At 38.1% G+C, this 12,667-nt stretch overlaps 1 protein-coding gene across 44 annotated transcripts in view; it reads left to right on the top strand.

Moving 5' to 3' along the window:
- The window catches only part of BAZ2B (bromodomain adjacent to zinc finger domain 2B), a 412,036-nt gene that overhangs the window by 70,355 nt on the left and 329,014 nt on the right, over positions 1–12,667 (top strand). For 30 of the 44 annotated variants that reach the window (XR_012421150.1, XR_012421149.1, XM_074009255.1 and 27 more), the window contains exon 4: positions 7,828–7,969. The exons of 10 other annotated variants lie outside the window; for them this stretch is intronic. The gene's annotated coding sequence lies outside the window, so the exon portion shown is untranslated. The remainder of the gene's footprint in view (positions 1–7,827; positions 7,970–12,667) is intronic. 4 more of the 44 variants (XM_074009228.1, XM_015432246.3, XM_074009249.1 and 1 more) reach the window with 1 other exon arrangement.

Here is a 12,667-nt window from a genome sequence, read left to right as displayed (position 1 = left end):
GAGTGAGACTCCATCTAAAAAAAAAAAAGAAAAATTTCAGAATTAGGTAAAAGGGAGTTGAATGATACAAGGAAAGATTCTGAGTAGATTAATTCTTCACTGATAGAATTATTTATGTCTATATTAGAGGCAATATGTACCTAAATGTGCAGACATTGTGATACTGAGTTTACCTTGTGAGCAGAGGAGAAAAAAGGAAAAATATGAAAATAATATTTTATTTGAGAGATAACTAAGGTATGTTTATCATTTCAAAATAAGAACAATGTTGGGATGACTGGCTAGCCATATGTAGAAGATTGAAACTGGACCCCTTCCTTACACCATATACAAAAATCAACCCCAGATGGATTAAAGAATTAAATGTAAAATCCAAAACTATAAAAACCCTGGAAAACAACCTGGGCAATACTATTCAGGAGATAGGCACAGGAAAAGATTTCATGACCAGACTCCAAAAGCAATTGCAACAAAAGCAAAAATTGACAAATGGCATTTAATTAAACTGAAGAGCTTTTGCATAGCAAAAACAACTATCAACAGAGTAAACAGACTGCCTACAGAATGAGAGAACATTTTTGCCAACTATGCATCTAACAAAGTCTAAGATGCAGTGTCTATGAGGAAATTAAACAAATTTACAAGAAAAAGAAACCCCACTAAAAAGTGGGCAAAGGACATGAACAAACACTTTTCAAAAGAAGACATACATGTGCCCCACAATCATGTGGAAAAAAGCTTAACATCACAGGTAATTAGACAAATGTAAATCAAAACCACAATGAGATACTATCTAACACCAGTCAGACTGGCTATTATTAAAAAGTCAAAAAATAACAGATGCTGGTGAGGTTGTGGAGAAAAAGGAATGCTTTTACACTGTTAGTGGGAGTGTAAATTAGTTCAACCATTGTGGAAGACAGTGTGGCTATAAATCATTTCTTCTAAATTTTCCAATTTATTGGCATATAGTTGCTCCTGGTAGACACTTATAATCCTTTGAATTTCTGCAATATCATTTGTAATGTCTCCTTTTTCGTCTCTGATTTTATTTATTTGGTTTTTTTCCTTTGTCTAAAGGTTTGTCAATTTTATTTTCTTCAAAAAACAATGTTTTTGTTTTGCTAATTTTTTTGTATTTTCTTCATTTCTATTTCATTTATTTCTTCTCTGAGCTTTATTATTTCTTTTCTTCTACTAATCTTGGATTTGATTTGTTACTGCTTTTCTAGTTCTTTTTTTTTTAATTATTTCATCCTGTCTTATGATGCTGAGCTTTTCCAGTTCTTTAAAATGCATCATTAGGTTATTTATTTGAAGTTTTTCTTCTTTTTGATGTAGGTACTTACAGCCATAAATTTCCTTCTTACAACTGCCTTCACTGTATTGCATAGGTTTTGATATGTTGTGTTTCCATTATTTGTTTCAAGAAGGCTTTCAATTTCCTACTTAATTTTTCATTGACACACTGGCCTTTCAAGAGCATATTGTTTAATTTTCATGTGTTTGTATAGTTTCCAAAATTCCTCTCATTATGGAGTTCTGGTTTTATTCCATGTGGTTAGAGAATGTATTTGATATTATTTGAGGTTTCTTTTTTTAATATTTTAAGATTTGTTTTGTGACCTAATTTATGGTCTATCGTTGAGAATGATTCATATGCTGAGAAGAAGAATGTATATTCTGCAGCTGTTGCATGAAATGTTCTGTAAATAGCTATGAGGCCCATTTTTTTCTGTATAGCAGATTAAGTCTGATGTTTCTTTGTTGATCTTATGTCTGGGAGATCTGTCCAATGCTGAAAATGGGATTTTGAATTCACTATTATTGTATTGGAATTTCTCTCTCCCTTTAGTTCTAATATTTGCTTTATATATCTGGCTGCTCCATTGTTGGGTATATATGTATTTAGAATTATTATATCCTTTGCTGAATGAACCTTTCTGATTATGTAATGAACTTCTGTATCTCTTCTTACAGTTTTTGTTTTGAAATCTATTTTGTCTATTGTTGCGGGGAAATCAGGGACCCCGAACGGAGGGACCGGCTGAAGCCATGGCAGGAGAACATAAATTATGAAGATTTCATGGACATTTATTAGTTCCCCAAATTAATATTTTTATAATTTCTTACATCTGTCTTTACTGCAGTCTCTGAACATAAATTGTGAAGATTTCATGGACACTTATCACTTCTCCAATCAATTCCCTTGTGATTTCCTATGCCTGTCTTTTCTTTAATCTCTTAATCCCATCATCTTCGTAAGCTGAGGAGGATATATGTTGCCTCAGGACCCTGTGATGATTGCGTTAACTACACAAATTGTTTGTAGAGCATGTGTGTTTGAACAATATGAAATCTGGGCACCTTGAAAAAAGAACAGGATAACAGCAATGTTCAGGGAACAAGGGAAATAAGACTTTAAACTCTGACTGCCGGTGAGCTAGATGGAAGAGAGCCATATTTCTCTTCTTTCAAAAGCAAATAGGAGAAATATTGCTGAATTCTTTTTCTCAGCAAGGAACATCCCTGAGAAAGAGAATGTGCCCTGAGGGTAGGTCTATGAACGGCCCCTTTGGAGGCGGCTGTCTTTTACCGTCAAAGCCAAAGGGATGAAATAAGCCCCGGTCTCTTGTAGTGCTCCCAGGCTTATTAGGATGAGGAAATTCCCACCTAATAAATTTTGGTCAGACAGGTTGTCTGCTCTCAAACCCTGTCTCCTGATAAGATGTTATCAATGATAATGCGTGCCCAAAACTTCATTAGCAATTTTAATTTAACTCCATCCTGTGGTCCTGTGATCTTGCCCTGCCTCCACTTGCTTTGTGATATTCTATTACCTTGTGAATCATGTGATCTCTGTGATCCACACCCTATTCGTGCACTCCCTCCTGTTTTGAAAATCGCTAATAAAAACTTGCTGGTTTTACGGCTCAGAGAGCATCACGGAACTTGCCGATATGTGATGTCTCCCCCAGACACCCAGCTTTAAAATTTCTCTCTTTTGTTCTCTTTCCCTTTGTTTCTCAAACCAGCGGAGATGCTTAGGGAAATAGAAAAGAACCCACGTTAACTATCGGGGGTGGGTTCCCCCGATAGTCTATGTCAATATAGCTATTCCTGCTTTTTTTGGTTTCCATTGGCACCAAATGAATGTGTTTTTCCATCCCTTTATTTTCAGTCTATGTGTATCTTTATGGGTGAAGTGTGTTTCCTATAGGCAACAAATCACTGGGTCTTATTTTTTTTAATCCATTCACCTACTCTGTGTCTTCTGATTGGAGAGTTTAGTCTATTTATATTTGTGTTATTATTGATAAGTAGGGACTAACTCCTACCACTTTGCTACTTGTTTTCTGGTTTGTTTGTTTATTTGTTTTGTGGTCTTCTCCTCCTAATCTCCTTCCTTCCTGTCTTCCTTTTAGTTAATTTGATTTTTTTCTAGTGGTACGATTTAATTTATTTTTATTTTGTGTGCATCCATTGTTTGTTTTTTGATTTTAGAGTACTATGAAACTTGCAAATACTACCTTACAACCCACTATTTTAAACTGATGACAACTTAACACTGCTTGCATAAACAAATATGAGAGAGAAAACTAATAAAGCAATATACTTTAAGTTCATCTCCCTGCTTTTTAACTTTTTATGGTTTCTCCTTGTTTCATTGTAACTGTCTATGTCTAGAAACGTTCTTGTAGTTATTATTTTTGACTGTTTATCATTTAGTCTTTCTACTTAAGAGTAATTTACATACCAAAATTACAGTGTTATACTATCCTGGGTTTTTTAAATGTGCTTACCATTACCAGTGTTTTTTAACTTCAGACGATTTCTTCTTGCTTATTAATGTCCTTTTCTTTCAGATTGAGGAAATCCCTTTAAGATTTCTTGTAGGACAAGTCTGGTCTTGATGAACGCCCTCAGCTTTTGTTTGTCTGGGAACATCTTTATTTGTCCTTCTTGATTTGAAGAATATTTTTGCTGGATATAGTATGCTAGGGTAAAAGTGTTTTTTTGCTTTGTGTGTGTGTGTGTGTGTGTGTGTGTGTATGTGTGTGTGTGTGTGTGTGTGTGTGTGTGTTTTCCCAGCATTTTAAATATGTTATGCTACTCTCTCCTGGCCTATAAGTTTCCATTGAAAAGTCTGCTGCCAGACATATTGGAGCTCCATTGTATGCTGTTTATTTTTTTTTATCTTGCTGCTGTTAGAATCTTTTATTTATTCTTGACTTTTGGGAGTTTGATTACTAAATTTCTTGAGATAGTCTTCTTTGGATTAAATCTGCTTGGTGTTCTGTAACCTTCTTGTACTTGAATGTTGATGTCTTTAAGTTTGGAAATTTTTTTGATATCCCTATGAATAAAGTTTCTACCCCTATCTCTCTCTACCTCCTCTTTAAGGCCAGTAACTCTTAGATTTGCCCTTTTGATGCTATTTTCTAGATCTTGTAGGCATACCTCATTGTATTTTTATTTTTTTCTTTTGTCTCCTCTGATTTTGTATTTTTAAATAACTTGTCTTCAAGCTCACTCATTTTTTTTCTGCTTAATCAAGTCTGCTATTAAAAAGCTCTGATGCATTCTTCAGCATGTCAACTGCATTTTCAACTCTAGAATTTCTGCTTGATTCTTTTAAATTATTTCAATTTCTCCGTTAAACTTATCTGTTAGAATTCTGAATGCCTACTCTGTGTTATCTTGAATTTTTTTGAAGTTTCCTCACAACAGCTATTCTGAATTCATTGTCTGAAAGGTCATATATCTCTTTTTTTCCAGGATTGTTCCTATTTAATTCATTTGGTGAGGTCATGCTTTCCTAGATGATGTTGATGCTTATAGATGTTCATCAATGTCTGGACATTGAAGAGTTAGGTATTTATTGTAGTCTCCACAGTCTGGGCTTGTTTGTGCCTGTCGTTCTTGAGAAGTCTTTCTAGGTATTCAAAGGGACTTGGGCCTCAAGCCCAATAATGCTGTGGTTTTTGTGGACTCATGCCTAAGGTATCACCTTGGTGGTCGTAGATAAAAGCCAGAATTCTCTGGATTACCACACAGAGAATTGTTCTTTTTTCTTACTTTCTTCCAAACAAACAGAGTCTCTCTCTGTGTGTGCTGAATCACCTGGAACTGGGGGTATGGTGATGCGAGTGCCCTTGTAGCCACCACTGCTCTTACTGCAGTGGGTCAGACCTAAAGCCAGCACAGCAATGGGCCTTGCCCAAGGAGCTTTCCTTCAGGGTGGCGAGTTCCTCCAGGTCCCCGGAGATGCTGTCTGGGAGCCAGTGATTGGAGTCAAAAACTTTAGAAATTTACAGTCAGGTGTGGTGGCTCACACATGTAATCCTAACAATTTGGGAGGCTGAGGTAGATGGACTGCTTGAGCTCACAAGTTCAAGACCAGTGTAGGCAACATGGTGAAACCCTGTCTCTACAGAAAAATAGAAAAAAAATTCCTCTGGCATGGTAGTGGGCACCTGTAGTCCCAGCTACTTGAGAGGCTGAGGTGGGAGAATTGCTTGAGCCTGGGAGGTTGAGGCTGCAGTGAGCTGTGTTCATGCCACTGCACTCCAGCCTAGGTGACAGAGGGTCTCTAAAAAAATAAAAATAAAAAGCCTTAGCAATTTACCTGATGTTTTATTTTACTGTGGCTAAGCTAGCACTCAAACCACAATATAGAAGCCTTCCCCAGTGTTTCCTCTCCTTTCCACAGGCAGAGGAGCTTCTCCTTGTGGCCAGCACCAACACTAGTCCTTTGCGGGTTCTGCCAGGCCACAGCTGATGTTCAGTTCAAGCCCAAGGACTCTTTTATCAGCTTGTGGTGAATGCTGCCAGGCCTGGGACTCACCCTCAGGACAGTGGGCTCCCCTCTGGCCCTGGGCAAGTCCAGAAATTCTTTTCAAGAGCCTAGGCCTGGACGTAGGGACCCTTAGAGCCTGCTTGTTGCTCTACCCCACTGTGTACAAGCTGGTACCTAAGATTACAAGACAAAGTCCCCTTTACTTTTTCCTCTACTTTTCTCAAACAGAAGGAGTCTGCCACCGTAGCCACCACAGCTGGGAATGTGCTGGGTCCCACCTGAAGCCAGTACATCTCAGAGCCCAAGGCCCAGTGTGTATTCCCCAGGTATTGCTGCTGGTTATTCAGGGCCCAATGACTCTTTAGTCAGCAGGTGATGAATCTTCCCAGGACTGGGTCCTTCCCTTGAAGGTAGTGGATTTCCTTTTGTATGTCTAAAAATGTCATCTGGAAGCTGGTGCCTGGAGTGGGGGCCTCACAACTCTGCCCAGTGCCCTATCCTATTGTGATTGAGCTGGTTTCCAATATGCAAGACCAAGTCCTCTTTATTACTCTTAGCTCTCCTTAAGCAAAAGAAGGGAGGTCTCTTTCATTACTACAAGCTAGACTGCCTGGATTGGGAGAGGGATGGCATAAGCACTCCTATAGCCACCCCAACTAGTATCTTCCTAGGTCACATGCCACCATAGTTCACCGGCTCTAAGCCCAGCCTAGCATTAGGATTTGCCTAGGAATTGCAGTCCTTGTGTCCTAGACTGTCTTTCAAGTTTACCTAGGACCCCAGAGCACTTCAGCCCACAGTGGTGAGGCTTGTCGAGAAACTCAAGTGCTGACCACCGCGATGAGTGATTTCCCTCTGTCTAGTTCTGATCCAAATGCTGTAGTCCAAAAGCCCCCTCCATGCACAGGTGCCAGCTAAGCCCAGCACAGCTTTGTTCTCTGCTATGACAGGGCATCACTGAGTTTAGCGTAAGTCTCCCAGGAGCTGCATTCTCCCTCCCCACAGTGGTGAGAGTTTCTCTCCATGCAGCACAACTACAGTCAGGAGTTGGGAGCAGGGAGGCAGTGGCAATTCAAGACCATCTCTCCTGCCCTCCTCAATGCTTCTTTCAGGAATATGAAGTTAAAGCCAGGTACTGTGATTGCTCACCTTACTTTTGATTTTGTGATGGTGATTTTCTGTGTGCAGATAGTTATTAAAATTTGGTGTTCCATTTGGGGGTTGAGCAGTGTAAGCTTCTATTCTGCCACCATGCTCTGCCCCGTTACCCACGTTATGTTTTTGTATTTGTTTTGTTTTATTTTGTTTGAGATGGAGTCTTGTTCTGTCACCTAGGCTGGAGTGCAGTGGTATGAACATGGTTCACTGCTGCCTTGACCTCCCAGGCTTAAGTAATCCTCCCACTTCAGCCTCCCTAGTATCTGAGACTGCAGGCATGTGCCACCACACCTGGCTATTTTAAAAATTTTTTATAGAAACAGGGTCTCCCTATGTTGCCAGGGACTTTATGTTTTAAAGAGTAAGATATCTCTTGATTATCAGCTTTGCCATTTGTATTATTATCTAAACAATGCTTTAGATATTCACATGATTTCAATTAAGCATCTTTTCAATTAGGAAAAGAGACTCCTTTTTAAAGCTGGTAAAAAGAAGCTACAGAAATATCCTCCTATGATACCTAAAAATATGCACTATAACAATGTTAAAAAGGGGAAGGGTAGAATAGCAGAACCAGACAAGAAAAAAAAGAAGAAACAAATTATTCACCAGCAGCAACCAGAAATAACAAACAGGATAGAATTTCATCATACATTTCAAAAGATGATAGCCGAGGAAAGAAATAGGAAATTTCCTGAAGCATAGTATGGCGCCCAGCGCCACATCTGCTCTCAAAAAACCGTGACCTTGAGACACATCATTAATATACCTAAAATAGTAGAGGAATAGATTCATGGAGTTTTTGTTTTGGGGTCTGGTTTTTTTTTTTTTTTTTTTTTTACATTTTTCTTTCTCTTACTCTGTGAAAGTAGAAACAGCTGCTGAGAAGAGATGACTAAAAGCTGAAAAGTGAAGAAGTAATACTGATTTATTGGCAGAAGCAGAAGCTTCAGGACTCTTGAATTGAGGGAATGATCTAAATTCCAAGGATTATCTCTCAGTGAGAACAAGGTATGTTCCCTTCTCTGAGTAGATAGGGTAAACCTCCCAGAAAATCTCATACAACTGAATCCCATTCCTCTACCCAAAGCTGCACATTAAAGTTGCCACACAATTCCAGCGGACATGTCTTCTTTCTATTCCTCGACTGTAGCCACACTAAACTGCTCATGGTATGGCCATTTTTCTTTGCTATTTGAAAAAGTCCTGTTTGTAGCACCTTGTAGCCATGTGACTTCTGCCATTTGTTTTGTTTCTCCAAAGATAATTTGCCTCTCTTTGGATTGTCTCTTCATTAAATATATGGAGGGAAAAAGAGAGACGTTTTAAAAAGTAATTTTAAGTCATTCAGGTTAGGGATATTTTAAAGTCATTGACTATCTTTTAAACAAAACTCAGTGACATTTTCCGTAAACATTGCTGGTAAAACAGTAAACACTTTCCACAATAAGCAGAAAATAATGCTTTTTAGTATTTTTGTCTTCAAAGGTGGAGAAGAAACTAAAGCTAAGGAAGTTATTCAGTATTGCACTCCTCAGAGTAAAATCCGACATAAAACCACACAGTTGGTAAATTCATTAAACCAGCAGCAAAATAATATTTTGTCTATATTGAAGGCAAAAATCAACTCGTCAAAACTCTTTATACACGTGATACTTTTGGACATTATAATATTAACAATATATAATATGAAAGCACAGTTATTCTAACATGTGCATGCTAATGAATAATTACCATTACAGTTGGATGCAGATTTTCTATGTGAAGGGTATGAGCAAATCTTTGATCTGTATGCAGTTCATATGGGGGGGAAGTGCTTGACAACTTGTTCCTTTCGTATTGAAAATTCATGCAAAAAGGGGATGAGATTTTTAAAAATTGACTTGTGATTATTTTGTGGGTCAAAAAAGTTTTCTAAAAATGATGTGTTGAGATCAGTATTAACAGAGCAGCAGCTAAGGAACAAGAAAGATCACCATTACATTAGTTAAAGAAATTGCGCTAGAATATTCTCACACTGTGCTATTCCTAGAACATAATTGTCTATAAATGTGAACTCTGATATTGCTTCTCTTATTAAAGGTAATAGTGAAAATTGTACCAGTTATTGAATTTTGGTCCTTGTGTATGTATTTTTTAGAATACAGTGAAAATATGGCTGGGCACGGTGTCTCACACCTGTAATCCCAGCACTTTGGGAGCCCGAGGTGGTTGGATCACCTGAGGTCAGGAGTTCAAAACCAGACTGGCCAACATGCCAAAACCTAATCTCTACTACATATACAAAAATAAGCTGGACATGGTGGTATGTTCCTGTAATTCCAGCTACTCGGGAGGCTGAGGCACAAGAATTGCTTAAACCTGGGAAGCAGAGCCAAGATCATGCCACTGCACTCCCGCCTGGGTGACGGAGTAAGACTCTACCTAAAAAAAAAAAAAAAAAAGAATACAGTGAAAATAAATAGGCAGTGAATATAAAACTCTGGTTTCCAACCTGAAAGATACTGGCTGTCAAGAGAGAAGGTAGTCATGAATTTTTAAAATCAGATATGAGATAACATTTCCTCGTGGCCCTAAAAAAGACGATTTTAGTGATTTCAGGGAGCTTTCCCAAATGGCGTGTGGTAGTACCATGAATAGCTTGAAACTGTCCTGCAGGGCTAAACTATTATGAATTTTAATGCTGAAGATAATATGTGAGGACAACCTATGATGCAAACATGGTTTAATCACTGTCAGGTGGCTTCTTTAACACACTGAGAATATGTATTCTCCTTCCCCTGTCTCCACCCAGAAAAAGTAGTCATTCCTTACTGAGTAAATTGTGTACTCATTTTACTTTGAATATTTATATTAGAGTAATTATCACATTGTATCAGATACTTTGGGGTTATTGTTAACATTCAAGTTGTCTCATCTTTGGCCAATGGGAGCCACCTCATATTGGACCCTTCAAATTGGCTACCAAGTCCTTTTGACATGACACCAATAATCTTTCATAATTTCCATGCTTACTGGTGTGACAGATATTCTAAGCTCATTTTTTAATATTTCTTGACCCAAATGTGGAGTCAGCCATTGCTTCATGGCATTTTTTAGGGGCAGTTGATGTATAGAGACCATAATCTGTATACTGTGGGTGTGTGCTCGTTGCTATACACTGGTCCCTGTTTCTAGGTATTTACAGTATGCAAGGAAGAAATATGTATTTTTAAGTATAAAATATATAATGAGTTCATTCTAACACATACATTTTAAATTCAGCATCACAGAGTTTTTATGCAACTCAAAAATTAATTTCCCAAAAACACCAGCGTATTCATTCTTTTCTTTTTATTTATTTATTCATTTATTTTTTGACAGGGCCTTGCTCTGTTGCCCAGGCTGGAATGCAGTGGCACAATCATGACTCACTGTAGTTTTGACCTCCTGGGCTCAAGCAGTCCTTCCACCTCAACCTCCTGAGTACCTGGGACTACAAGTGTGTACCACCATGCCCGGGTAATATTTAAAATTGTTTGTAAAGTTGGGGTTTCACCACATTGCCCAGGCTGGTCTCTAACTCCTGGGCTCAAACAATCCTCCTACTTAGGCCTCTCAAAATGTTGGGATTACACACCGTGAGCCACTGGGCCTGGCCATTTGCTTTTTCTCAGACTGTGCGTGCAACAATGTTACAATAACACCACCAATAACAGCCTAAGAATATGGTTCTTGATAATTTCAGTTGCTGTTTTGTCTTGTTGCTTTGAATACTATATACTGTTAAATTAGTGTGTTTTTAGCTGTTGTGTTTTAAAGTCACTTGGAATAATTCTCTATGGTTATGCCACCAACTTCACATACAAGTAAGTTCATTTATTTATTTGGGTTTCACTTTTATGGGATTGTATTTTGTTTTTTTGGTTTTTGTGAGATGCAATCTCACTCTGTTGCCCAGGCTTTTAGTGGTGTGGTCATAGCCCACTGCAGCCTTGAACTCCTGGGCTCAAGCAATCCTCCTGCCTTGGCCTCCCAAAGCACTGGGATTACAGATGCAAGGTACTGCACCTGGCCTGCTTTTTAACTTTCTTTCTGTTTTATAATAATGTAAATGACTTTATATGGTCCCAAATTCACATCTACAATACAAGTTTTATGAGATACCCACATACTGTACTGTTTCTATTTTTACTACTCTGCTCTCTTCCTCCTTTTAGGTAACCATGTTTTTTTTAAGGTTTTATCCTTTCAATTAAAAAATAAGTAAATATTTAGATGAATGGTGACATACTATACTACGTTTTCTCCAACTTGCTTTCTTCACTTAACAATAAATACTGGAATTCACTGTAAAGTGCTTCATACTGTATATGTCCCTCATGCTTTTTAATTTTTATTTCTTTATATTTTATTTTTTATTATACTATAAGTTGTGGGGTACATGTGCAGAATGTGCAGGTTTGTTACATAGGTATAAAAATGCCATGGTGGTTCGCTGCACTCATCAACCCATCATCTACATTAGGTATTTCTCATAATGCTATCGCTCCCCTAGCCCCCCACCCTCCCCAACAGGCCCCATTGTGTGATATTCCCCTTGCTGTGTCCATGTTTTCTCATCTCCCACTCAGCTCCCACTTATGAGTGAGATCAGTCAGTGTTTGGTTTTCTGTTCTTGTGTTAGTTTGCTGAGAATGATGGTTTCCAGCTTCATCCATGTCCCTGCAAAGGACATGAACTCATCCTTTTTTGTGGCCACATAGTATTCCATGTTGTATGTGTTCCACATTTTCTTTGTCCAGTCTATCATTGATGGGCATTTGGGTTGGTTCTAAGTCTTTGCTATTGTGAATAGTGACACAATAAACATACATGTGCAAGTGTCTTTATGGTAGAATGATTTATAATCCTTCGGGTATATACACACTAATGGGATTGCTAGGTCAAATGGTATTTCTAGTTCTAGGTCCTTGAGGAATTGCCACACAGTCTTCCACAATGGTTGAACTAATTTACACTCCCATCAACAGTGTAAAAGCATTCCTATTTCTCCACATCCTCTCCAGCCATCTGTTGTTTCCTGACTTTTTAATGATTTCCATTCCAACTGGCATGAGGTGGTAGCTCATTGTGATTTTGATTTGCATTTCTCTAGCGACCAGTGATGATGAGCTTTTTTTCATATGTTTGTTTGCTGCATAAATGTGTTCTTTTGAGAAGTGCCTGTTCATATCCTTCACCCACCCCACTTTTTGATGGGGTTATTTGTTTTTTTCTTGTAAATTTGTTTAAGTTCTTTGTAGATTCTGGATATTAGCCCTTTGTCAGATGGATAGATTGCAAAAATTTTCTCCCATTCTGTATGTTTCCTATTCACTCTGATGATAGTTTCTTTTGCTATGCAGAAGCTCTTTTTAAATTATATCCCATTTCTCAATTTTGGCTTTTGTTGCAATTACTTTTGGTGTTTTAGTCATGAAGTCTTTGCGCTTGCCTATGTCCTGAATGGTATTGCCTAGGTTTTCTTCTGGGGTTTTTATGGTTTTAGGTCTTACATTTAAGTCTTTAATCCATCTTGAGTTAATTTTTGTATAAGGTGTAAGGAAGTGGTCCAGTTTCAGTTTTCTGCATATGGCTAGCCAGTTTTCCCAGCACCATTTATTAAATAGGGAATCCTTTCCCCATTTCTTGTTTTTGTCAAGTTTGTCAAAGATCAGATGGTTGTAG

Source organism: Macaca fascicularis, chromosome 12 (genome assembly GCF_037993035.2).
Source record: "Macaca fascicularis isolate 582-1 chromosome 12, T2T-MFA8v1.1".
Lineage (NCBI taxonomy): Eukaryota > Metazoa > Chordata > Mammalia > Primates > Cercopithecidae > Macaca > Macaca fascicularis.
The sequence above is the reverse complement of the archived record's forward strand: the minus strand, read 5'-3'. Positions and strand labels throughout refer to the sequence as shown.